Below are 27,375 nucleotides of genomic sequence, written 5' to 3'. Positions count from 1 at the left end.
TATTCCCCCTCAGCACCAAAGTTGTAAAGTTCATTTTTTGACAAAACATCTTGTACATCTCATTATTGCAGTGGAGCCACCTGTATCCCTATTTAAAGGATTTGTTTTTTCCCTTCCGCTCCCTAAATTATACCAACACCAAATACAGTGAAAACATGGGTTACACCTTAGGGGAGGGACATACAAAGAAATTATCTTATAAATATGTTATTTGTAAATTATTTCATTTATTCCTTTGCTGCTTGCTTATGCAAAGAGAATGAGCATACTCTTTGAGATACCAAAACTGGAAGAAAGTTCCAAACTCAAATTAAATTCCAATCACATGGAAGGGGAAATGACTAACACAGGTAAATTTCCATTAGGTTATAACTTCAATCGTGTATGGGTTATAAATGATATAACTCAAAAGAAATACTGAAATATTACTCTTTGATTTCCCCTGCCCCAAGGATCACCAATCATAAGAAGAATCATATATGACGACATTTTTGTGCATTATTTTTACTATGTGTGTGTTTGTATGGGTGTGTGTGTGTGTGTGTGTGTGTGTGTGTGTATGTCTTGGGACTTGAACTCAGGGTGTGGGCCATGGCCCTGAGCTTTTGTACTCAAGGTCAACACTCTTCCACCTGAGCCACATCTCCATTTCTGTTATTGTTGGTTAACTTGAGGAGAGTCTCTTGCACCCTCCTTTCCTTGGTTGGCTTTGAACTGGGATCAGCAGATCTCAGTCTTCTGTGTAGGTAGATTTTCAGGCATGAGGCACTTGCACTGGCCTCTTGTAGATACATCAGCCATGTAGAACACCGGGATTTGAATTTATACATCTCAAAACAGGACAAAGTATAGCTTCAGGAACCACAGTCCCTTGCTACACAACTAGGCATGGAAGGGTTTCAGGATTGGAACATGGTGAAGTTGCTGATCAGTCCTGCTGGACATTTGCCCTCAACTGCATACCAGGTGATGGTCTGCTCTTCTCAGATGTGGTGCACTTGTACAGGCTCAGTAGTGGTTATTGTTTTTGGCAAGTTGGCTGCAGAGAAGCACTAGAAAATATAAACACATAATACGTTTAAATGTTGCCATGGATTGGAGAAGAGTGATTGATAAATATGTCTCAATTGACCAGGGATAGAAAAAAATTACCTCAGTCCCCCCCAAAAAATATGTAGCAAAACTATTGTCAACATCATACTAAATGGGGAAAACTGAAATTATGAAATTATTTCCTCAAAAGTAAAAATATATAAGCTTAACCAAGGAGATGAAGCATCTCTACAATGAAAACTATTATAATAAAAATAAATAAATGAAATGCACAAATGTATACAAACATACTTCTTTTTTATTTTACCTACATAGACTTCTCTATGCTATGTGAATCCAAATTAATGACACAACCCTGACTCCCCAGAGTATGTAGATATGCCATTTAAAAATCAGGAGAGGCATTATAAAGTCTGTGCTGAGGGCCATGTCGATAAAAGAATGTTGGGATAAAAAGGATCTTCTCGGTTCCTTACAGAACAAAAAATACCTATACATCTACAAACAATACCAGTAATGCATCCCATTTAGTTGATGTTTTTCTGATTCTGACCCAAAAACTAAGCAGGATTACACGTTCAACTGCTAGGAAACATTCCTTAATTAAAGCTCACTAAGAATGGAGCCTGAGTCCTGCTTCCTCACCATGGTTGCAGCAGCAGGAAGAAGAGAAGCAAGGCTGCAACTACATGTCCAAACTACATGTCAATTCCTAAGGCTGATCCTGCTCAGGAAGAGCGGTTTGGTGACTTAGTTTCCCTGCACTGCCATGGAGAACACAGATATCTTGCGCTGGTAGAAAAATTTACGGAATAGTTTTAAAATCAAAATTCTGGAAGAAGGGTAGTCTAGACTGTCATCTGTTTTGAACTCTCTTCCTGACTGTTCACTTTCTTGTAATGTCCTCACAAGGACTTTGATGCCTGTGACAGAGACAGAAACAAAGCCATCCAGTGCCACATCTCCTCTAGACACTAGCACTACAGGACTTGCTACAGTTTCAGGGACCTCACATCACCTCACTCACTGTTACAGACTTCTCCAAGGACACATATCTCAGAGGACATGAATCAATCCTTAAAAGATGGCCTTTGCTGATAAATGAGGCAGGAAATAGAGGCAAAGCCAAGCTTCCAGTCTGTAAATTCCAAAAACAGAAGACTTTCCCCCACAATTCAGCCTGCTGACAGCTCCTTCTGAGTGTCCCTGGTCCTAGTCAAATACCCAAGGCTAGAGAAAGTTGATGATTAAAACACTAACTCTGTGGTTTCCCTAGATTACTAAGCTAGATAGCTCTTTTAATATATTTTGTGGGGTTTCTCTACCATCTAGTGGTATTATTCTAACATTACATGCTTTAGAACCAGGATTCTATTTCTTTATTATTATTAGTTAATTTTTAATTTTACTTTATTGCAAAGATGCTGTACAAATGGTTACATTTACATGAGTAAGGTAATGAGTACATTTCTTGTCAAGCATTGTTACTCCCTCCTTTGTTGTTCTCCCACTATCCCTTCCATTCCCTACCTCCCTCACACCTCCCCACCCAAAGTTGTAAAGTTCATTTCCAATATAGAGTCTTGTGGGTATCATCGTTGCAAAGGGTCATCCTGTGTCCTTGTTTCAGCATTTTGTTATTCCCTTTCACTTCCCCAAATTATACAAATGTATATACAAGTTTCAGGGTACCAAAATTACTACAGTGAAAACAGGGGATATACCATAGAGGGGAAGAACATACAAAAGAAACAAAAAAATCAAACATTACATTAAAAACAACAAAGAAAGTTCTCTGTGTCCATATCTTAAGATTCAGGTTTCCCTCATTTGCAATAATTAGTATACATCTAGGATAATTTTATATAAAAAGCAGAAAAGCTCAAAAACTATGTACATATGACCATCTAAGATGATGCTAAGCTAAATGAACCCCAGGATTCTTTTTTCAGGTAGAGTTATAAACTCTTAACATTTCTATGGATTAAATTCAGATAAGATGGTAGATTTGTGTGTGTATCTGTCTGTCTGTATCTGAGTGTGTATATGTGGGTGTGTGTTTGTGTGTGTGTCAGTGGTTTGCCAATGATAACTTGAAGAATAAGAGCTACTAAGTCCACACAGGATAAGGTAGAGAAACAAGAGGCCTAAGCTGCACAGAGATCCCCAAATCTCTCCATGCCAAACCCTGGTAATTTACTAAATATGAATCACTGACTGCATATGGAGGGCTAAAGTGGTGAAGAAAAATTTATCACTATTTGTTGTATGACAGTAGTACAGGTGTGGAGAACCAATGACTCACCTTGTGCTTATGTGGCTTGAGTACTGATGGCTTGCAAGGTAACTAATGTTGGCTTCCTGGACTCTGTCTGCTGGGAAAGTATTCTAATTAATAGAAAAAGGAGCCTGTTGCTCTCCCTGTGGATTTATCACTATTCTTAATCACAGTTGTCAAGTGCGCTCAGCACAAGATGATTTATCTTAGGATATGGATTTATTCACAAACTATTGAGAAGTCTTAAGGCAGAAGTTCTAGAAATCTTTCCAAGAGTGGATTTGAAGATGAAGGCAGTAGGATGAACCCTGTCTCCTGGGTCTCTCTGTTCAGTTATCACTTGCAGAGAAGAGCTGTCCCTTTCCTCCTGCTTTGAGATTATAGCACCCAGTCATGAGTGCTCAGAATCCACCTCCTGGCCTGCAGCTCTCTTGTGCTGTTTACATCCACATCTCACACTCCTGAGGATAAATCCAGTCTGTGAGTTCATGGACTGATTCATGTTTAATGACTTTGCTTCACTAATACATACATTCCCACATTTAAACTCTGACTTTAAAAAATCTACCTCAACATATTATTCCCACTACAAATAATAGCCATTTCTCTCATTTCAGTGACTGGGACCCCAAATGCTTCTGGTGCCTAATTCATCTTCCCTCATTGGTTAGAAAGTAAGCTAGGGCCTAAGTTATGAAGATGTGTTACTTAGATTTCCCTTGTTGTGGCTAAGACCTCAGTAAAAACAATATAAAGGGCAGAGTACATGATTGCAACTCTTAGATCATAAAGTCTAGTCTACCATGTGGGCAGAATTTGGTGAAGCTCACAACATGGGACTGAAGAAACAGAGGAAATGTTCTACTTGGTGGCTACATATTTCTTCCCCTTTTATTTGATGAGATCTCAGCCTTTTGGAAGGGGCTGTGTATAATAGGGTGGGTCTTCTCTCTCAGTCAATTCTCTCTAGAGAATCTCTCACAGCCAGGTCCAGAAGTATATTTTTTCATCTCCAAGCAATCCAACCAAGTGAACCATCAAAAAAGATCATCAGATTTTTTTCTGTTTCCTTAAAATTTCAAAGAGAATAATGAGTATAGAAAGAAGATTATTGAGCCATATATACATGGTTTCCTCAAAGTCTACATGCTATGTGTTCTTACATGTCTTTCTTTTTTTTTGTAAAAATATTGTACAGACAGGTTACATTTATATGAGTAAGATAATGAGTACATTTCTTATCAAGCATTGTAGCCTCCTCGTTTGTTTCCCCTTCCCATCCCTTCTCATCCTCCACCACACCCCCACCAAATCCTCCCTCCCTTCCCCCACACCAAAGTTGTAAGTTTCCTTTTCGACACATCGACTTGTACATCTCATTGTTGCAATAGGTCCACCTGAATCCCTAATTAAACGATTTAATTTTCCCCTTCCCCTCCCCAAATTATACCGACATCAAATACAGTGAAAGCATGGGTTATACTGTGGGGGAGGGACATACAAAGCAACAAAGAAATAATCTTATAAATGTGTTAGAAGAAATCCCATGAAAGAAAAAAAAAACATTTAAATACATATCTTAGGTTTCATTTCCCTAACTTACATGTCATTCTTTAAGACAGTCTCTGGAAAGGATAAACTATGTTTCATTGGATCCCTGATAATTTCTTAGTATGTGTATTGTAGCTGCATGTAGCTGTTTATGCAGCCACATGTGGACATTTATATGTATATATGCACACGTCTATATGTACATATAGATGTATATATGCACATAATAAATATATAAATCTAGGCACATGTTTTATAGATGACCCGTATAAACACATACCAATAAATGTATACGTATGCCTATTTGGTAACTGTGAATTACTCATATTTGTTAAATCGGTACTACCTATTAAAATATCATTTTTATTTCTCTGCTTATACATTGCTATATATTATTGTATATTACATCATACATTACTATAATATGGATAAAGTGAATGCTAACTCTTCCTTACATGTTTCCATACGTGAATTACAATATATTCTACATATTCATATATTTTGCAGACTTTTTTATTTTTCCTTTTCCCCGTTGTTTTTTAAATATCCGTAGTTATGCAATTGGTTTTTAATAAAAACACTATGCAACGAACCACTGGTACACAACTGCTAACACTTATATATATCAACTATTCATGCTTTTAATTGGTGATGATCCTGCTGGAGCTCCTTTAACTGTTTTGCTGCAGGTCACTCTGTTTGCCTCTAAATTGGATTTTGTTTGATCTTCCTCAGTGACTAAAGAGGCAGAGAATCATAGAGATCATGAACAACATCTAGAGGTCAAGGTACATAGAGAAATTCTGGTCACAAAATATCCAACAAGGAAACATATTTTTGAAGAGTTTGTATTCTGAATATTCAACACTGTTTTGGGGTGGCTAAGCAAGTCCTCTAAAATGAGCACTACTCCTAAACTTTTTCATTTTAGTCTTGTTTAGAAGATACAGATAAGGCCATGTTCCACCTATCTGTACTGCCTTGGTAACCATGACTATAGGAGATTACCCCAATGCCTAGATTTCTCTTGAGATAGCTCCTTGATAACAATTGGCCAGTAAAACCTCAACTTGAATCTACTTCTCCCACTTTTGGGGATTGTAGGCAATATTTTGAATAATATTTAATCTTGATATATCCTCAAATTTCTAAATATCATTATTATTCTCAGGCCTGAGATCATATAATGGATAAATATTTGTGTGTGTCTAAATAATTTTGCCAATTGAAGATCTAGTTAGCAAAAATAGACTTCTCTTACAGCCTAATTTCTAAAACCTTGTATGGATCCTTGTTAGCTGCTTAAAGTACGGATTGCTATGCAGTAGGTATGGGTGTGGTCATAAATTTGTGTGTGTTGTTGTGGTGACCCAAAACTAATTCCATTTTTAATAGACTGGGAGTTTCCCCCCCCCCGAGAATCAAAATACTGGTGATAACCAATAAAATCCAAGATGTCTGTAGCATGGAAAGAAGGACTCCACTGATAATATCTGGAATTGATTCTCAAAATAGTTGACCAATAAAAGCACAGAGTTGAGGTAGATGATGAGGCACACCAGAGTTACCAAGTTATCTCTTAGGGATGCTAGCTACAAATGTTAGCACCTCTATTTTCCAGGATCTTCATATTAAGATGTAAGAATATAGAATTGACAAGCATAATAAAATTTTCTCTTACAGGTAGTAAGTACCCTAATGGTCTTTTAACCTAATGGTAGAAATGATTACACTTGAAAGTATGAATTCAATGTAACAGTTTTTTAAATTCACTAAATATCCCGTCATTCTTCCACAATGAATTTGTACAGCAAATTAATCAAAGGATTTCTTAAAGTTTCCTCTGGAGAGTAACCGAAGGGTGAGAGGATCAAAATATATTGTACCTATAAATTGACATACTTAGTGGAGACCACTTTGTGTAACTACTTGAAATGATATAAATCTATATATCTATATACATATATAATTGTGATTATCTTAAATTAAGAGAAAATCTCCAAATGTCTCCAGTCTTAATTTAATTTAACCAGTGTCTGTTTATTTGTCTCAGAGATTTTAGTCTCTGCTTCACCTGAAGGGAGGAAGAGCACATGCAGGATGTTTGTACTGCTGCCCCAATGGATGAACCTGGCCAATGGAAGAGGTGACTTGTGAGAAGTGATTATATTATGGGATTGGAGGTTATACCACTGCTCACCAGAGGGTTAAAGATACTCTCATGCAGTGAGGCAGTTCTCATAATAGTCACCTGTTATCAAATGGAGACAGGCATATTCTTGGCCAGCTCAAATTATAACTGGTTCCCTCTTTATTAACACAACATCTTGTACCATTTGCAAGACAGGCCTCACAAGAGAACAGACAGGTTAAGATTCAGCATCGGGGACTTTCTGCATCTAAAACTGTGAGTTAAACCAACTCTTCTTTATTCAGAGTTTAGGTCAGTTACTTCGTTAAAGAAAAGGACTGACACAGGTGTGTCATGTTTGTGTGTGTGTGCACACAGGTGTGTGTGAGAGAGAGAGCAAGAGAAATGTGGTTTAAATAGAAGTGCTCTTAATAGGCTAATTGAGGAGTAAAAAGCATCTCTCTACCTGGGATACTCTTCTTCTTCTAAATACAACTTCTTAACCTTACAGTGATGACATGATAACTTGCTGTAAGGCAGATTCACACAAAGTACATATGAAGTGGTCTTGTAATATTGTATTGGTAACATGCTCTCAGGGATGCTCTGGTTGATCCTGAATTCTGGACACATTCTGAGTAGGAAAGAAAATAATACTACATACATGTTTAGTTGTGTTTGCTTCCTTTTCAAGAAATGTTTCAATTTGAGAATGGACCTTTAAATATTTTATGAAAACATCTCATTTTCCATGAACAGAGACTTGCTGAAACTCTTGCTATGGTTACAAGTTGCTAAGAGGAAGAGACATGTGTGTACCTGGTCTTGGGCAATGCCCTACTGCATATATTCTGAGAGTTGGGCGATGACTTCACTGGGTCATCAGCTGTGGGCTCCCAACAGCATAGTATCTTCAGGAAAAACATTTCCCAGCACTCCTCTCCCTCTCTGCTTTCCTGTTTTTATTCTGAATGGGATGAGACCTCTTCTAATCACATATAAGACTGGGAGGTGGAAGGGACTCAATCCTATTGATCCACAATATGCAAGGAACAAGGACAGAGGTGAGAGTGTGGACAAGTGAGAACTCCATACACCTCTCTTGTCTTTATTCTATTTTTAATATCTATCACTAATTGTACAAAATGTACTAAAAATACAAGGTGATAAATACAATTCATCTTTACCAATCAGTCTTTCATCATTCTGAACCATCCCTCCCAATCCAACACCTCCCTTCCATATACATTTCTATGTGTAAGAATGCATGTTAATTACTAAATGTGAATTTATGACTCTCAGAATGTCTGTAGGACATATGGAAGTCATTTCTAATTACTCTGATAAATATAGATAAAATATGGGACACTATGTAGCTATACCTAGTAAATGACTCCACAAGGTTCTTAAACGTATATTTTTATTTTATTTTTATTTTTTTATTGTGAAAATACTGTACAGAGGGGTTACAATTACATGGGCAAGATAGTGAGTACATTTCTTATCAAGCATTGTAGCCTCCTCCTTTGTTTGCCCTTCCCATCCCTTCCCATCCTCCCTCCTTCCCCAGCCAATCCTCCCCCCAATCAAGTTGTAAAGTTCCTTTTCCACATGACAACTTGTACTTCTCATGGTTGCAACAGGTCCACCTGTATCCTTATTTAAACGACTTGTTTTTCCCCTTCCCCTCCACCAATTATAACGACATCAAATAGAGTGAAAGCAGGGGTTATACTGTGGGGGAGGGACATACAAAACGACAAAGAAATAATCTTATAATTGCTTTAGAAACAAATGCATGAAAGAAAAAAAAACATTTAAAATACATATCTTAGGGTTCATGTTCCTAACAGCACCTAATCTGACCTTTTCTGCTTGACTCAGACATATACTAGATATTGCAAATAAGGGAAATCATGGGACCTATGTTTCTTTGGGCTTGGCTTACTTCACTTAATATAATTTTTTCCAAGTCTTTCCATTTCCTAACAAATGGGGCAATGTCATTCTTTCTGATGGAGGCATAGAATTCCATTGGGTATATATACCACATTTTCTTGATCCATTCATCTACTGAGGGGCATCTGGGTTGGTTCCATATCTTAGCTATGGTAAATAATGCTGCAATAAACATGGTTGTGCTGGTAGCTTTAGTGTGGTCTTGTTTGTAAACATTTGGGTAAATGCCCAAAAGTGGGACTGCTGGGTCATAGGGGAGCTCTATGTGGAGTCATTTTTTTTTAATGTTTTTTATTGTGAAAATACTGTACAGAGGGGTTACAGTTACATGAGCAAGGTAACGAGTAAATTTCTTACCAAGCATTGTTGCCTCCTCCTTTGTTTTCTCCTACCATCCCTTCCCTCCCACCTCCTCAACTACACTCCCCTCTCCCCACCAACGCCCCCCCCCCCACCCCCCGCCTAAATTGTAAAGTTCGCTTTTCAGTATGGTATCTTCTACATCTCATTGTTGCAATGGGTCAACCTGTATCACTATTTACACATTTTGTTTTTTCCCTTCCCCACCCCAAATTATACCAATATCAAATGCAGTGAAAACAGGGGTTATACCATGGGGGAGGAACATACAAAGCAACAAAAAAATCACATGATACCTTATAAATACATTAGAATCAATAACAAGAAAGAAAAAAACCACTTGTGTTCCTATCTTGGGGTTCATTTCACTTAACTTCATCTTATCTGGTCATATGTTATGTGGAGTCTTTTGAGGAACCTCCATACTACTTTCCAAAGTGGTTGAACAAGTTTATACTCCCACCAACAATGAAGTAAGGTTCCCTTCTGTCCACATCCCCTCCAGCATCTGTTGTTATTAGAGTTCTTGATTTTTGCCATTCTAACTGGTGTGAGGTGGTATCTCAATGTTGTTTTGATTTGCATTTCTTTTATGACTAGAGAGATTGAGCATTTCTTCATGTGTCTATTGGCCATCCTTCTTTCTTCTTCAGAGAAGTTTCTCTTTAAGTTTTTAGCCGACTTATTTATTGGGCAGTTGTTTCTTTGAGGATTTGTTGTTGGGGGATTTAATTTTTTGAGTTCCAAGTATATTTTAGATATGAGACCCTTGTCCGTTGTATGGCTAGTGAAGATCTTCTCCCAATCCATGGGCTTTCTATTGAACACTGCTGGAGGAATATCAATACCAAATTTCAAACTCTACTATAAAGCCATCCTAATCAAAACAGCTTGGTACTGGCACAAGAGCAGACCTCAGGACCAATGGAATAGAATTAAAAACCCAGAAATGAACCTACAGACCTATAGCCATCTAATCTTCGATAAGGGAGCCAAAAAAAATAGAATGGAAGAAAGACAGCCTCTTCAGTAAATGGTGCTGGCAAAATTGGTTAACTACTTGTAGGAAACTAAAGCTAGATCCTTATATATCACCCTGCACCAGAATCAACTCCAAATGGATGAAAGACCTCGGAGTCAAAGCAGACACTCTGAAGACATTACAGGATGGAATAGGAGAAACCCTAAGTCTCCTTGGCACAGGCCAAACTTTCTTAATAGAGACCCAGAAACACAAGATATCAAAGAAAGGTTGGACAAATGGGATTGCATGAAGTTGCAGAGCTTCTGCATGGCAAAAGACATATCTAGCAAGATCAATAGAAAGTCCATGGATTAAATGTACTTTATTTATTCACATATATTTATTTCCATTCCTCAGTTTGGATTTGTGTGAACTAGGGCAGAAGCCAAGGGTGCTTTTGATATCTGCTCTCTGAATAACACCTCTAAGTTCAAGCACCTGAAGAAAAATATGTTCAAACCTTCCAAAACATGATACAAAGTTTTAGTTAGTATTTTCTTTATATTTCCTGAAGTTATTTAAAAACTTATTTTTCCACTCCTCTTTCAAAAGTTTAGACCATGGCAATGTAAAACAATAATATGATACTCAGTATCAAAATAAATTAATTTTCTGAGAACTAGATTAAAATGTTGCATGTTTTAACATGAGAATTGATATCAGTATTTAAAACAATACATTTGCTGAAAAAAAATTCCCTGACAAGAAATTGATAAATGTTTAAGGTACTGAACTCAGTTGTTTATTACATTATTTAGCATCCCCAAATATCATGTTGTATTTCAAATAAAATTATTCCATGGCAATCTAAAATTAATTTCAAAGACTATGTTTCTTAAAAAATAATTTTCAAAATGATTTTCACAAAGTATTTTTCCTTACTTTTAAAAACCTGTCCTGACACATCAAGAATGCCTTCATTATTGACTGACTGCAGAATTTTAGGACAGACTGGACCATACATAAGTACACAGCAGTGTTCTTTGTAAGCCACAGAAGAGGCAGTGTCAGGTGTGTGCTGCTTGGGATGAGCAGGAGGACAGACAGTTAAGGTATGCAATTGGCTCCAGAACCTGTCTCCCAATGCTTTCCAGTGACCTTAAAAATGGGGCTGCATCTGAGATGTTCTGTCGGCAGTTGAAGCACCAGGATAAGCATCTGGGGAAGCCCAGGCTCTCACTTCTGCTTCCCTGGGAGGTTTTTGTTATGACTGGTGTCACAGGGGTAGGTAACTAATTACCCTGCTGACAGTAGTAAGTGGCAAAATCTTCAGGCTGCAGGCTGCTGATGCTGAGAGTGAACTCTGTGCCAGATCCACTTCCATTGAACCTCCATGGGACCCCAGATTGCCAAGTAGGTGCAAAATACATCAGGAGCTTTGGAGCTTTCCTTGCTCTCTGCTGGTAAGAATGTAAATAATTGCTAATGATATGACTGGCTTTGCAAGTGATGTGGAGTCTGTCTCCCAGAGATGCAGGCAGTGATGGCAACTGGGTCAACTGGACATCACAATGGCTACCTGACATTGGAAACACTAAAACAATTAGTAGTATTATCCAAGTACTTCCACGAAGCTTCAGGCTGCTCTGTTAATATGAGATGAGTAATGCCCAGCATTGTTCTTCCTTACCTGGGAGCCAGAGTAGCAGGAGCCCCAGGAGCTGAGCAGGGGCCTTCATGTCCAATCTATTTGCTGAGTGGAACCTTCTCCTGCATAGGGTGTGAGCAGCCTCTGAATAAGTTCTCAGGGCAGTGGTCTGTGCTCAGGGCACATGAAAAGCAGCAGGGTTGGAAAGATTTAAAAGATATGGCTATATAAGATATAGTGATCTTCATGAATTTTTGAGCTAGCAGTCTCCAAATCTCTCAGATAACATTGCTGTCTCCTATCAATTGTCCCAAAAGCTCCCCTTCAAATTTAAGATGTTCCCTAAACCAAGAACTCACATCTACTTCAGTCTCTTCTGCTTCATAAACCTTCATGTTCTTACACTATCATCTCTTCCAGTTCCTACATAACATTTTTTTAGTAACTGTTCTAGAACTTGTGGTCCCAGCAGATTCAGATTTGATGAAAGGAAACACAGTAAAGGGTGAGCAAGGCAATGAAGCCACAAGGAATGGAGAAGACATCCTTAGCATGGGAAACACGGAAAACTGCCACAGACAGTGAAGGCAGAGCACAGTGAGGAAGGCTCCCACATCAGGACCAGCATGTGGAGACACTGTCCACCCTAGTGCAGGATGTCACATCTGGGGAGCCACTAGCAGGACATTTACATGACAGTGAATCAACCTCTCATCATTGTGAGTCCCAGCTGCTGCAGGTACACAAAATAACACTGTACCTCACAGTCAAGAACCTCACACATAGGGAAAGTCCCTGCCAAAGTCAGAGTTCTCTTCATCAACCTTCACTAAATGAACTGCATGGGGATCTAGATTTGAGAGATTCACCTACTTCGACCCTTGTTATGATGTATCTGGGGCCTGAAATCTCAGACTTCTGAAGCCAAAGGAAGCTATGATGAAACTGTGAAACTCATGCCTTTCTATATACCTGCATTTAATGAGAAAAACTTTGAAGGTGGACCTGTCTTTTGATACACATCCACTCCTGGTGCACACAACGTCCCCCCACACCTGGGTTTGAGACTAAGACATTTTAGGAATGGATATGTTTCAGGAGGAAAGAAGAGTGGATATGAGAGTGGAGATCAACCACTTCACAATTTGTGTAATAAGACTGTTATGCCCTGAGCCTCAGGTAGGAATCATAAACAAAGATTCTTGTGTAGACCATACTAAAGCTACCAGCACATGTGTTTAATACAGCATTATTTACCATACCTAAAATACAGAACCAACCCAGATGCCCTTCAGTAGATGAATGGATCAAGAAAATGTGGTATACATGCAAAATGGAATTCTGTGCTTCCACCAGAAAGAATGATATTGCCCCATTTGTTAGGAAATAGAAAATCTTGGGAAAAATATATCAGTGAAGCAAGCCAGGCCCAAAGAAACATAGGCCCCTTGGGTTCCCTTATTTGCAATAACTAGTATATATCTGAGACAAGCAGAAAAGGTCAGTGAAATGAACCACACGACATGGACACAAGTGGTTTTTTTCTTCCTTGCAATGGTTTTTAATGTATTTATAAGTACCATGTAATTTTCTTGTAGCTTTGTAAGCCCCTTCCCCATGGTATAACCCCTGTTTTCACTGTATTTGATGTTGGTATAATTTAGGGAGTGAAAAGGAAAAAAAATGTTTAGGGCTGGGAAGGTAGCTCAATGGTAGAGTGCTTGCCTTGCATGCATGAGGCCCTGGGTTGGATTCCTCAGCACCACATAAGCAAGAAGAAAAAAAGCTGGAAGTGGCACTGTAGCTCAAGTGGTAGAGTACTAGCCTTGAGCTGAAGAGCTGAGGGACAGCACCCAGGCTCACAGTTCAGGCCCCACGACCGGACCCAAAAAATAAATTGTTTAAATTGGGATACAGGTTAACCCGTGAGATGTATATGACCTATGTTGAAAAACGAACTTTATAATTTAGGCGTGGAGTGGGGGAGGAGAGAGGGAAATGTAGTTCTGGAGATGGGAGGGCAGGGATGGTAGGGGAAAAACAAAGGAGGAGGCAACTATGCTTGATAAGAAATGTGCTCATTACATTGCTCATGTGATTGTAACCCCTCTGTACAGTATTTTCACAATAAAAAAAAAGTTATTTTTAAAAAAGATCTGTTGTGTGCATAGAGTAAGAACCTGATCTGCACACAAGGATCTCAGTGGTCTGTGCATTGTCTGAGAGAAAATCCAGTACATGCTCAAGTCTCAGTGGAAGCCTTTGCTCATTGTCAGGCTTGTTTGCCATGTAATGGTAGGTTTTTGGAAGGGAAGAACATATTCTTCTAACCTGTAAGAGGCAGGTGAGAAAGAGCCTCCATTAGAGGAGGACTAGAGGAAACAGACATGTAACATAGCCTTATGCAGAGTCACACTTCAATTTGTAGCTTTGTTAAAAGAATGGGCCTGTGCCAATGAGACCCCTGTTTTCACTGTCTTTGATGTTGGTAAAATTTGGGGAGGAGAAGGGAAAAAAACAAATGGTTTAAATAGGGATACAATGCAACAATGAGATATACAATCGTTATGTCAAAAAATGAACTGTATAATTTTTGGGGGTTGAGGGGAAGATGGGAAGGCAGGGATGGCAAGGGGAAAAAAGGGAGGAGACAACAATGCTTGATAAGAAATGTTCTCATTACCTTGCTCATGTAATTGTTAACTCCTCTGTATGGTATTTTCACAATTAAAAAGTAATACTAATGGGAATTTCAGAATCATAGGTTGATTAAGCAACAAGGTTTTAACATCAGAATCATATAATTAATTTGCTTTATATTTAACAAACATATTCTATTTATTTGGTGATATTCAGTAACATTCCTATTAAATAAAATCTTTCTCACTTTTAAGCCAAGCTTTGTGATTCATTCTTCAATTGCTAGCTACTAATGTTTCTTGAGTTATTCTGCAAGAGATTTTACTCTGTAATTCTCTCCAAACTATAGAAATGGCATGCTGGTGGTAGATGTTTTTGTCTTTGTCTTTCACATTTGGGAATAAGTGATAAATTGATTTCTGCATTAACATTATAAATTCTGGTTCTGGGAGTCCCTTGAAGCTGAAGTAACCCAAGATCCCACTTGGACAAGGTCTCTGGTATGACATCTTCTGTCAAGTCCTCCAAACTCAGACTACTGCTTCAGTTCAGAGAATGTGCTATGCTGCTCCCCAGACAAGCTTTGAAATAGGACTGCTGGGCCAAGCCCTACAGAGATGTTTTTGTTAAGGACTATATCACTGTGGGAGGAGTATCTATACCTTGCATGCAGTAATAAACGCCAATATCCTCAGCCTCCACCCTGCTGATTTGCAGTGTGAAATCTGTGTCTGACCCACTGCCACTGAATCTTTCTGGGACCCCAGTTGCTCGGTTGGAAGCCCAATAGATTAGGAGTTTTGGAGACTGGCCAGGCTTCTGCAAGTACCAAAATAGAGCACTATCTCCATCGCTATGTAAGAGGCTCTGACTTGACCTGCAGGAGAGGGAGACCTTCTCTCCCAGGGTGACAGCCAGGGAGAGTGGAGTCTGAGTCATTATAATATCGCCTCTGGATCCTGAAATTAAAATAAATGAAAAGCACAAGGTTATATTGGTAATATAATTTTTTCTGTGCTTATATATTTATTCCTAATCGTTTCATGGTTTTTCCTTCTATCCTACCATTCAATATTTCAAAAAATATACAAATATTAAAAGCATAAATGAGTTTCTAGATCTCATGTATACTACCCACTGCACAGTTGTCATAGTTGTCAACAAAGCTCAGGAACTGGTTCCATCTAGAATGTTCATCACTCTCATATAATTAACTTCACCTGCCCCATTCTAGAGGACAAGTTCTGTGCATCTAAACCATGAACAGAATACAAACAAAAAGCAGTGGCCCTAAGGGTTCCCCTTCAACCCCCTTTTTTATCTTCTCCCTCTGCCCTTTACAGTAATCCATAGCATTAGGAGACCCAGAGCCCAAGAACAGAGCCTCATTTTAGCTGGCAATCCAGGAGATTTAATCAGTGAAGTCAAGGTCAAGATAAGTCTTTATGTCAAACTAGTGCCTGAAAGTCCTCCTTGGGGAGCACTATGCAAATCAGCAGGTGGGTGCAGCAGTGTGAGAAGAACAAAGTGGAGGACAAGGGCATCGCTCTGGTGCAGAAAGTGACTTAAATTTCTTCTGTGTTTGGAGAAAAGACCCACAAATACCAGGCTGGCTCCAGCAGTGGGTAGAAGGACCCTTCTCCCCTGATGCCTGGATCTGCAGGGAGTTTCCACTGTCTACTTAAAACACTAGAGGCCCAATTCAATTGAAATGTGTGTCCAGGAGAGTCTTGGTGAAGGGTCAATTTGATTGGCCCTCTTCTAGTTATTCTAGAGAAAAGTACTGTACAGAGACTTCATTTGCCATTGTCTCTCAAGACTTCTATCCAATATCACTGTGGTTTGAATTAGGTAAGGAAATCAAATACCTACTTCAGTTAATCCGATATCACTGAAGGAAAGTTAATTTAAGATTAGCAAGTTATCAACACCTGTTAGAGATATTCTTTATAAGCCAGACAGTGGTGGCTCACGTCTATTATCCTAGCTATTCTGGAGGCTGAGTTCTGAGGACATGGTTCAAAGCCAGTCCAGGCAGAAAATTCTCCTTGTGACTCTTATCTCCAATTAATCATTCAGAAATTGTAAGTGGTGCTGTGGTTGAAAGTGGTAGAGTGTTAGCCTTGGGCAAATGAGCTCAGGATCAGTGCCCAGGTCCTGAGTTCAATCCCTACAAGTGATTAAAAAAATAAGATTCTTCATAGAGGGCCTAATAAATTAAGTTCCTTATGATCACTTGTGTCAAAACAAAATAACCCAGAGGATAAAATCCTCCTTACAGAGGGTAAACTAATAACATTTCTAAATGAAAGAGAAAAATGGCAGAGAAAACTAAGTTTATTTATTGGTTTGTTTGTTTGTTTGTTTTGTGTCTGGTCGTGGGTCCTGATCTCTGGGCCTGGGTGCTGTCCCTCAGCTCTTCAGCTCAAGGCTAGTGCTCTACCACTTGAGCCACAGCAACACTTCCGGCTTTTTTTCTTTTGCTTATGTGGTACTGCGGAATCAAACCCAGGGCCTCATGCATGCAAGGCAAGCACTCTAGCACGGAGCCACCTTCCCAGCCCCAGAAAACTAAATTTTACATAGGCATTTTCACAATCTGTAAATATGGGATGACACTTATTCAGCATAACTCTTCACCAGACTAACAACAGCATTCTTAATATTCCTCTCTCTCTTCTATAAGACAGTTTGTACAAGAACACCAGTTACATTCAGTTAGGTAGTCAGACTATTGCAACATCTATTTTTAATCTTTCTACAGAGTCTGTTCCTAGAAAAGTTATTAACTCTGTAGTAGACCCTCTTTGTCATGCCTGGATTCCATGGGGGCAGCCACAGCCAGGACTCCACACCTCATAGCAGGACCCAGCAAGATCTGTTTTCATGTCTCAATATAACAAGTACTCAAAATTAAGTCTTCTCTTAAGCTTCATCAGGATCTACTCAGAAACTGAATGTTGGTTCAGAGTTTTACAGAGGAATTCATATTCCACTCAGCCTGAAGAACATACATTTCTGTTACTATTGGACACTGTTTGTGACATTTTCTTATAGGTTACACAAAAATTTTCTTCTATTAAAATTTATTATAGGGTTTTTTATTGTGATTAAGTGATTACATAAATTTCTCAAATTTCACAGGATTGTGATACTTATAGTCACAAAGTAAGTGATATTTATAGTCAAAAACACATTCTAACATTCGTGGGGTGAATTATCTTTGTCATGGTTTATAAAGTTTGTAAATTCTATGAGCTTTGACAATACAGTTATTTCTTCCACATGGGGTGATATATACATTTCTTTCCTTTTGCTTAGTGTCAGCTTTTCCCTCTTTCCTGCTCATTCCCTCCCTCCCATTGCTTCCATTGAGTTGCTTTGTTCATTTTGATCAATGTCCAGTGTAGCTGATAGGTCCCACTATTGTATGTTTTCCCATTTCCCTCTGTTTCTGTGTCTTCCTCCTAGTTTCCCTCTGATGTGCACTTATATACCATATATGTGGTACTATATATTATTTTTAAATAAGTGTTTTATTGTGAAAATACCATACAGAGAGTTTACAATTACATGACCAAGTTAATGAGTACATTTCTTATCAAGCATTGTTGCCTCCTCCTTTCTTTCCTCTTCCTATCAATGCCTATCTCCCCTATTCCTGTTCCCTCGACCCCTGCCCTCACTACCCACCCCAAGCACCAAAGTTGTAAAGGTCATTTTTCGACATAATGTCTTGTACATCTCTTTAGTACACTGGGTCCACCTGTATCCCTATTTAAACAAATTGTTTTTTCCCTTCCCCTCTCCAAATTATACCAACATCAAATACAGTGAAATCATGGGTTATACCTTGGGGGAGGGACATACAAAGCAACAAAGAAATTATCTTATAAATATGTTATTTGTAAATTATTTCTTTTATTCCTTTCCAAACTCTTTCAGATACCATTACTGGAAGAAAGTTTCAAAGTGAAATTACATGCCAATCACATGGAAAGTGAGATGACTAACACAGGTAATTTCCCAATAGGTTGTAACTTCAATCCTGTAGATGAGTTATAAATGATATAGCTCAAAAGAAATACTGAAATCTTATCCTTTCATACCCCCCACCAAGGATGAGCAACCACCTCAGTCACATATCCATTTCTGTCCTTTTGTTGGTTAACTGGAGGAAAGAGTCTCTTGCACTTTCCTTTCCTGGTCTGGCTTTGAACTGTGATCAGCAGATCTCAGCCTTCTGTGTAGGTAGGTTTTCAGGTATGAGCCACCTGCATTGGCCTCTTATAGCTACATCAGCCTTGTAGAATATCGGGATTTGAATGTATACCTCTCAAAACACAGTCCCTTGCCACACAACCAGGCATGGTAGGGTTTCATTCTCAGGATTGGAACATTGTGAAGTTGCTGATCAGTTCTGCTGGCCATTTGTCCTCAACTGCATACCAGGTGATGGTCTGCTCTTCTCAGGTGTGGTGCAGTAGTAGAGGCTCAATAGTGGTCATTGTTCTTGGCAAGTTGGATTCAGAGAAGCAGCAGAAAATATAAAAAGATAATAACTTTAAATGTTGCCATTCATTGGAGAAAAGCGCTTGATAAAATTCTCTCAAGTGACTAGGGATAGAAAAAAATATCACCTTAGCCCAATAAAAGATATCTGGCAAAACCATTGTCAACACCATACTAAATAGGGAAAATGAAATTATGAAATTATTTCCTCAAAAATAAGAATATATAAGCATAACCAAGGAGATAAATCATCTGTACTATGAAAACTATAATAATAAAACTGAATAAATGAAATGCACAAACAAATATATAAATACATATACTTCTTTATTTTACCTACATAAACTTCTATATGCTATGTGAATCTAAAATAATGGCACAACCCTGACTACCCCGAGTATGTAGATATGTCATTTACAAGTCAGGAGAGGCATTATAAAGTCTGTGCTGAGGGCTATATAGAGAAAAGAATGTTTGGATAAAAAGGATCTTCTCATTTGCTTACAGAAGAAAAAAAATACATGTACGTCTACGAACAATACCAGTAATGCATCCCATTTAGTTGATGCTTTTCTGATTCTGATCCAAAAACTAAGCAGGCTTAAACCTTCAACTGCTAGGCAACATTCTTGAATTCAAGCTCACTGAGAATGGAACCTGAGTCCTGCTTCCTCACCATGGTTGCAGCAGCAGGAAGAAGAGAAGCAAGTCTGCAGCTACATGTCCAAACTACATGTGAATTCCTAAGGCTGATCCTGCTCAGGGAGAGCTGGTTTGGTGACTTAGTTTCCCTGCACTGCCATGGAGAGCACAGATATCTTGGGCTGGTGCATAAATTCATGGAATAGTTTTAAAAATCAATGTTCTGGAAGCCGGGAAGTCTAGAGTATCATCTGTTTTAGACTCTCATCCTGACTGTTCACTTTCTTGTAAGGTCCTCACAAGGACTTTGATGCCTGTGACAGAGACAGAGACAGGGCCATCCAGTGCCACATCTCCTCAAGACACTAGCACTACAGGACTTGCTACAGTCTCAGAGACCTCACATCACCTCACACACTTGTTACAGACTTCTCCAAGGACACATATCTCAGGGGGATATGTATCAATCCTTGAAACATGGTCTTTGCTGATGAATAAGGCAGGAAATAGAGGCAAAGCCAAGCTTCCAGTCTCTAAATTCCAAAAACAGAAGTCTTTCCCCCACAATTCAGCCTGCTGACAGCTCCTTCTGAGTGTCCCTGGTCCTAGTCAAATACCCAAGCCTGGAGACTCTTTGTTAATGATAAAACACTCGCTCTAGTTTCCCTAGATTACTAATCTAGATAGCTATTTTTTTTGGGGGGGGGGGGTGTCCAGTCATGGCTCCTGAACTCTGGGCCTCGGCGCTGTCCCTCCGCTCTTCAGCTCAAGGCTAGCGCTCTACCTCTTGAGCCACTGCGCCACTTCCGGCTTTTTTTCTGCTTATGTGGTGCTGAGGAATCCAACCCAAGGCCTCATGCATTCAAGGCAAGCGCTCTCCCACTGAGCCACCTTCCTAGCCCTAAATAGCTCTTTTTATATGTCTTGTGTGGTTTCACTACCATCTAGTGGTATTATTCAAACAGTACATGCTTTTACACCAGGATTCTTTTTTTAACTTTTTATTAATTTTTAATTTTACTTTATTGCAAAGATGCTGTACAAACGGTTACATTTACATGAGTAAGGTAATGAGTACATTTCTTGTCAAGCATTGTTACTCCCTCCTTTGTTGTTCTCCCACTATCCCTTTTCTCCCTTCCCTCCCTCATACCTTCCCCCTCTCCAAAGTTGTAAAGTTCATTTCCAATATAGAGTCTTGTGGGTATTATCGTTGCAATGAGTCATCCTGTGTCCTTGTTTCAGCGTTTTGTTATTTCCTTTCTCCTCCCCAAATTAGACAAATGTACATACAATATTCAGGGTACCAAAATCAGTACATTGAAAACATTGGTTACACCACAGGGGGAAAGAACATACAAAAGAAACAAAAAAAATCACACAATACATTAAAAACAACAACAAAGAAAGTCCTCTGTGTCCATATCTGAGGATTCAGGTTTCCCTCATGTGCAATAATTAATATACATCTAGGATAATTTTATCTGAAAAGCAGAAAATCTCAAAAACTATGTACATATGACCATCTAAGATGATGCTAAGCTAAATGAACCCCAGGATTCTTTTTTCAGGAAGAGTTATAAATTATATTTTCATGTATCCTTTTTAATTTTTCTATGGATTAAATTCAGATAAGATGGTAGATTTGTGTGTGTGTGTGTGTGTATCTGTCTGTATCTGAGTGTATATATGTGGATGTGTGTTTGTGCGTGTGTCAGTGGTTTGCCAGTGATAACTTGAAGAATAAGAGCTAGTAAGTCCACACAGGTGAAGATAGAGAAACAAGAGGCCTAAGCTGCACAGAGATCCCCAAATCTGTCCATGCCAAACGTGGTATTTTACTAAATATGAATCACTGACTGCATGTGGAGGGCTGAAGTGGTGAAGAAAAGTTGATCTCTACTTGTTGTATGACATGGTACAGGTGTGGAGAACCAATGACTCACCTTGTGCTTATGTGGCTTGAGTACTGATGGCTTGCAAGTTAGCTAATGTTGGCTTTCTGGACTCTGTCTGCTGGGAAAGTATTCTAATTGGAAGGAAAGGAGCCTGTTGCTCTCCCTGTGGATTTGTCACTGTTCTTAGTCACAGTTGTCAAGTGTACTCAGCACAAGATGATTTATCTTAGGATATGGATTTGTTTACAAACTATTGAGAAGTCTTAAGGCCGAAGTTCTGGAAACCTTTTCAAGAATGGAGTAGAAGTTGGAGCCAGTAGGATGAACTTTGGTACTGGGATTCTCTATTCAGTGATGTCTTGCAGAGAAGGGCTGTCCCTTTCCTCCTGCTCTGAGATTATAGCACCCAGACATGAGTGCTCAGAATCCACCTCCTGGCCTGCAGCTCTCTTGTGCTGTTTACATCCACATCTCACACTCGTGAGGATAAATCCAATTCATGAGTTTTTGGACTGATTCATGTTTAATGACTTTGCTTCACTAATACATACATTCCCACATTGAAACTCTGACTTAAAAGTAGCTACCTCAACATATTATTACCACAACAAATAATAGCTATTTCTCCCAATTGAGTGCTGGGGACCCCCAAATGCTTCTGGTGCCTAATTCATCTTCCATCATTGGTTAGAAAGTAAGCTAGGGCCAAAGTTATGAAGCTGTGTTACTTAGATTTCCCTTGTTGTGGCTAAGACCTCAGTAAAAGCAATATAAAGGGCAGAGTACTTGATTGCAACTCTTAGATCATAAAGTCTAGTCTACCATGTGGGCAGAGTTTGGTGAAGCTCACAACATGGCACCCAAGAAACAGAGGAAATCTTATACTTGGTGGCTACATCTTCCTTCCCCTTTGGTTTGATGAGAACTCAGTCCTTTGGAAGGGGCTGTGTATAATAGGGTGGGGCTTCTCTCTTAGTCAATTCTCTCTAGAGAATCTCTCACAGCCAGGTCCAGAAGTATATCCAACCTAGAGGCCATCATTAAAGATCATCAGAATTTTTTCTGTTTCCTTAAACCTTTCAAAGAATATAGTGAGTATAGAAAGAAGATTACTGAGCCATATATACATGGATTCCTCAAAAGTCTACATGCTGGGTGTTCTTACATGTCTTTCTTTAAGACAGTCTCTGGAAAGGATAAACTATGTTTCATTGGATCCCTGATAATTTCTCGGTGTGTACATTGTAGCTTCATGTTTATGCAGCTACATTTGGACATTTATATGTACATATGTACACATCTATATGTACATATAGATGTATATATGCACTCAATAAATATATAAATCTAGGCACATGTTTTATAGATGACCCATATAAACACATACCAATATATGTATAAGTATGCCTATTTGTTAACTGTGAATGAATCACATTTGTTAAATCTGTACTACCTATTCAAATATCATTTTTATTTCTCTACTTATACATTGCTATATATTATTGTATATTACATTATATGGTATAAATAATCTGGATAAAGTAAATGCTAACTGCTCCTTACATGTTTCCATATGTGAATTACAATATATTCTACATATTCTTATATGTTGCAGACTTTTTATTTTTCCTTTTCCCCATTGTTTTTTAAATATCCATAGTTATGCAATTGGTTTTTAACAAAAATAGTATGCAATGAACCACTGGTAAACCACTGCTAACAGTTATATATATCATCTTTTAATTGGTGATGATCCTGCTGGAGCTCCTTTAACTGTTGTGCTGCAGATCAATCAGTTTGCCTCTAAATTGGATTTTGTTTGATCTTCCTCAGTGACTAAAGAGGCAGAGTATTATAGAGATCATGACCAACATCTAGAAGTCAATGTACATAGAGAAATTCCGGTCATAAAATATCCAACAAGGAAACACATTTTTGAAGTGTTTGTATTCTGAACATTCAACACTGCTTTGAGGTAGCTAAGCAAGTCCTCTAAAATGAGCACTACTCCTAAACTTTTGCATTTTAGTTTTGTTTAGAAGATACAGACAAGGCCATGTTCCACCTATCTGTACTGCCTTGGTAACCATGACTATAGGAGATTACCCCAATGCCTAGATTTCTCTTGAGATAGCTCCTTGATAACAATTGGCCAGTAAAACCTCAACTTGAATCTACTTCTCCCATTTCTGGGGATTGTAGGCAATATTTTGAATAATATTTAATCTTGATATATCCTCAAATTTCTAAATATCATTATTATTCTCAGGCCTGAGATCATATAATTGATAAATATTTGTCTGTGTTTAAATAATTTTGCCATTTAAAGATCTCCTTAGCAGAAATAGACTTCTCCTAAAGCCTAGTCTCTAAAACCTTTTATGGATCCTTGTTAACTTCTTAAAAATACAGATTGAGATGCAGTAGGTATGAGTGTGTTCATAAATTTGTGTGTGTTGTTGGGGTGAGCCAAAAGTGACTACATTTTTAATAGACTGGGAGTTCCCCCCCCCACACCCCTTCCAATCAAAATACTGGTGATAACAAATAAAATCCATGATGCCTGTAGCATGGACAGAAGGACTCCACTGATAATATCTGGAACTGATTCTCAAAATAGTTGACCAGTAAAAGCACAGAGTTAAGCTAGATGAAGAGGCATGCCATAGTTACCAAGTTATCTCTTAGGGATGCTAGCTACAAAGGTTAGCACCTCTATTTTCCAGGATATTCATATTAACATGTAGGGTATAGAATTGACAAGCATAACAAAATTTTCTCTTATAGGCAGTAAGTACCCTAATGGTCTTTTAACCTAATGGTAGAAATGATTGCAATTGAAAGTATGAATTCAATGTAATTTTTAATAAGTTTTTAATTGTGAAAATACTGTACAGAGGGGTTACAATCACATGAGCAAGGTAAAGAGTACATTTCTTATCAAGCATTCTTGCCTCTTCCTTTGTTTTTCCCCTACCATCCCTTCCTTCCCATCTCCACAACTACACTCCCCCTCACCCACCCCACCCACCCCGCCAAATTGTAAAGTTTCTTTTTTAACATAGCATCCTGTACATCTCATTGATGCAATGGGTCCACCTGTATCCCTACTTAAACAATTTGTTTTTCCCTTCCCCTCCGCAAATTATGCCAACATCAAATATAGTGAAAACAAGGGTTATACCGTGGGGGAAGGACATACAAAGAAACAAAAAAAATCACCAGGTACATTATAAATACATTAGAAACAATAGCAAGAAAGAAAAAAAACACTTTTGTACTTTTATCTTGGGGTTCTTTTCACTTAACATCATCTTATCTGAACTTTTCTGCTTGTCTCAGATATATACTAGTTATTGCAAATAAGGGAAACCATGGGAACTATATTTCTTTGTGCCTGGCTTATTACACTTTATAATATTTTAATATAATATTTTAATTTTATTTTATATAATTATATATTATATTATATATTTTATTTTATTTTATATTTTAATATACTATTTTTCTGAGTCTTTCCATTTCCTAACAAATAGGGCAATGTCATTCTTTCTGATGGAAGCATAGAATTACAGTGTAACAGTTTTTTTTTTTTGGGGGGGGGTCCAGTCTTGAGGCCTGAACTCTGCGCCTGGGCGCTGTCCCTCAGCTCTTCAGCTCAAGGCTAGCGCTCTAACACTTGAGCCACAGCACCACTTCCGGCTTTTTTCTTTTTGCTTATGTGGTGCTGAGGAATCAAACCCAAGGCCTCATGCATGCAAGGTAAGCGCTCTACCACTGAGCCAGCTTCCCAGCCCCTACATTGTAACAGTTTCTTAAATTCACTAAATATCCTATCATTCTTCCACAATGTATTTTTCAGCAAATTAATCAAAGGATTTCTTAAAGTTTCCTCTGGAGAGTAACGGAAGAGTGAGAGGATCAAAATATAGTGTTCTTATCAATTGACATACTTAGTTGAGAACACTTTGTGTAACTACTTAAAATGATATATATGTATATATATAATTTTGATTATCTTAAATTAATATAAAATCTCCAAATGTCTCCAGTCTCTGTTTATTTGTCTCAGAGATTTCTGTCTCTACTTTGCCTGAAGGAAGGAAGAGGACATGCAGGATGTTTGTACTGATACCCCAATGGATGAATCTGGCCAATGGAAGAGGTGACTTGTGAGAAGTGATTATATTATGGGATTGGAGGTTATACCACTGCTCATTAGAGGGTTAAAGATACTCTCATGCAGTGAGGCAGTTCTCATAATAGTCACCTGCTATCCAATGAAGACAACCATATGCTTGGCCACCACAAATTACAACTGGTTCTCTCTTTATCAACACAACATATTGTACCAAATGCAAGACAGGCCTCACCAGAGTACAGACAGATGAAGATTCAGCATCGGGGACTTTCTGCATCTAAAACTGTATGCTAAACAAACTTCTTTACTCAGGGTTTAGGCCAGTTTCTTTGTTATAGGGAAGGACTGACTCACGTGTGTCATGTTTATGTGTGTGTGCGCACAGGTGTGTGTGAGAGACAGAGAAATCTGTTTAAATAGAAGTGCTCTTAATAGGTTAATTGAGGAGTAAAAAGCAGCTCTCTACCTGTGATACTCTTCTTCTTCTAAATACAACTTCTCAAACCTTATAAGATTACTTGTTAACTTGCTGAAAGGCAGATTCACACTCAGATGTGAAGTGGTTTTGTAATATTTTATTTGTAACATGCTCTCAGGGATGCTATTGATGATCCTGAATTCTGGACACTTTCTGAGTAGGAAAGAAAATACTACTACATACATGTTTAGTTGTGTTTGCTTCCTTTTTGTCAAGAAATATTTCTATTTGAGAATGGTCACTTACATATTTCATGATAATATCTCATTTTCTATGAACTGAGACTTACTGAAACTCTTACTATGGAAGAGACATGTGTGTACCTGGTCTTGGACAAGGCCCTCCTGGATATATTCTGAGAGTAGGGTTGTGACTTCACTGGGTCATCAGCTGTGGGCTCCCATCAGCGTAGTCTCTACAGGAAATATATTTCCCAGCACTCCTCTCCCTCTCTGCTTTCCTGTTTATATTCTGATTTAGATGGGATATCTTCCAATCACATATAAGTTTGGAAGGTGGAAGGGACTCAATCCTATCGATCCACAATATGCAAGGAACTTGGACAAAAGTGAGAGTGTGGACAAAAGAGAACTCCATACAAATGTTTTGTCCTAAATTCTGTTTTGTTTTTTCAGGTAAGGGGTATGTTTATTCATCGATCTGGATGGCACCAGGCCATGTTGGCTCTCCATCAGTAGTAGTACAAAATGATGTCCATAAAGATTCAAGGTTATGAAGACAATTCATCTTTACCTATCACCCTTTCATCATTCTGAACCATCCCTCCCAATCCAACTCCTCCCTTCCATATACATTTCCATGTGTAAGAATGCATGTTAATTGCTAAATGTGAACTTATCACTCTCACTATGTCTGTAGGATATGGGGAAGTCACTTCTGATTACTGTGATAAATATAGATATAATATGGGTCACTCTGGAACTGTACCCAGTACATGACTCCACAAGTGTCTTAAAAGTATTTTATTTATTCACATATATTTATTTCCATTCTTCAGTTTGCATTTATTTTAACTAGGCCAGAAGCCAAGGGTGCTTTTGTTATCTGCTCTCTGAATAACACCTCTAAGATCAAGCTCCAGAAAAAAAAAAAAAAAAAA

At 38.4% G+C, this 27,375-nt stretch overlaps 1 gene segment (V, D, J or C); it reads right to left on the bottom strand.

Moving 5' to 3' along the window:
* LOC122121261 overlaps positions 1-27,375 on the bottom strand; it is a 140,783-nt gene that overhangs the window by 107,178 nt on the left and 6,230 nt on the right.

This window comes from Dipodomys spectabilis, unplaced genomic scaffold (assembly GCF_019054845.1).
Source record: "Dipodomys spectabilis isolate Male_0828 unplaced genomic scaffold, ASM1905484v1 ptg000187l, whole genome shotgun sequence".
Taxonomy (NCBI): domain Eukaryota; kingdom Metazoa; phylum Chordata; class Mammalia; order Rodentia; family Heteromyidae; genus Dipodomys; species Dipodomys spectabilis.
Note: the sequence above shows the minus strand (reverse complement) of the source record. Positions and strands in the feature narration are given on the sequence as shown.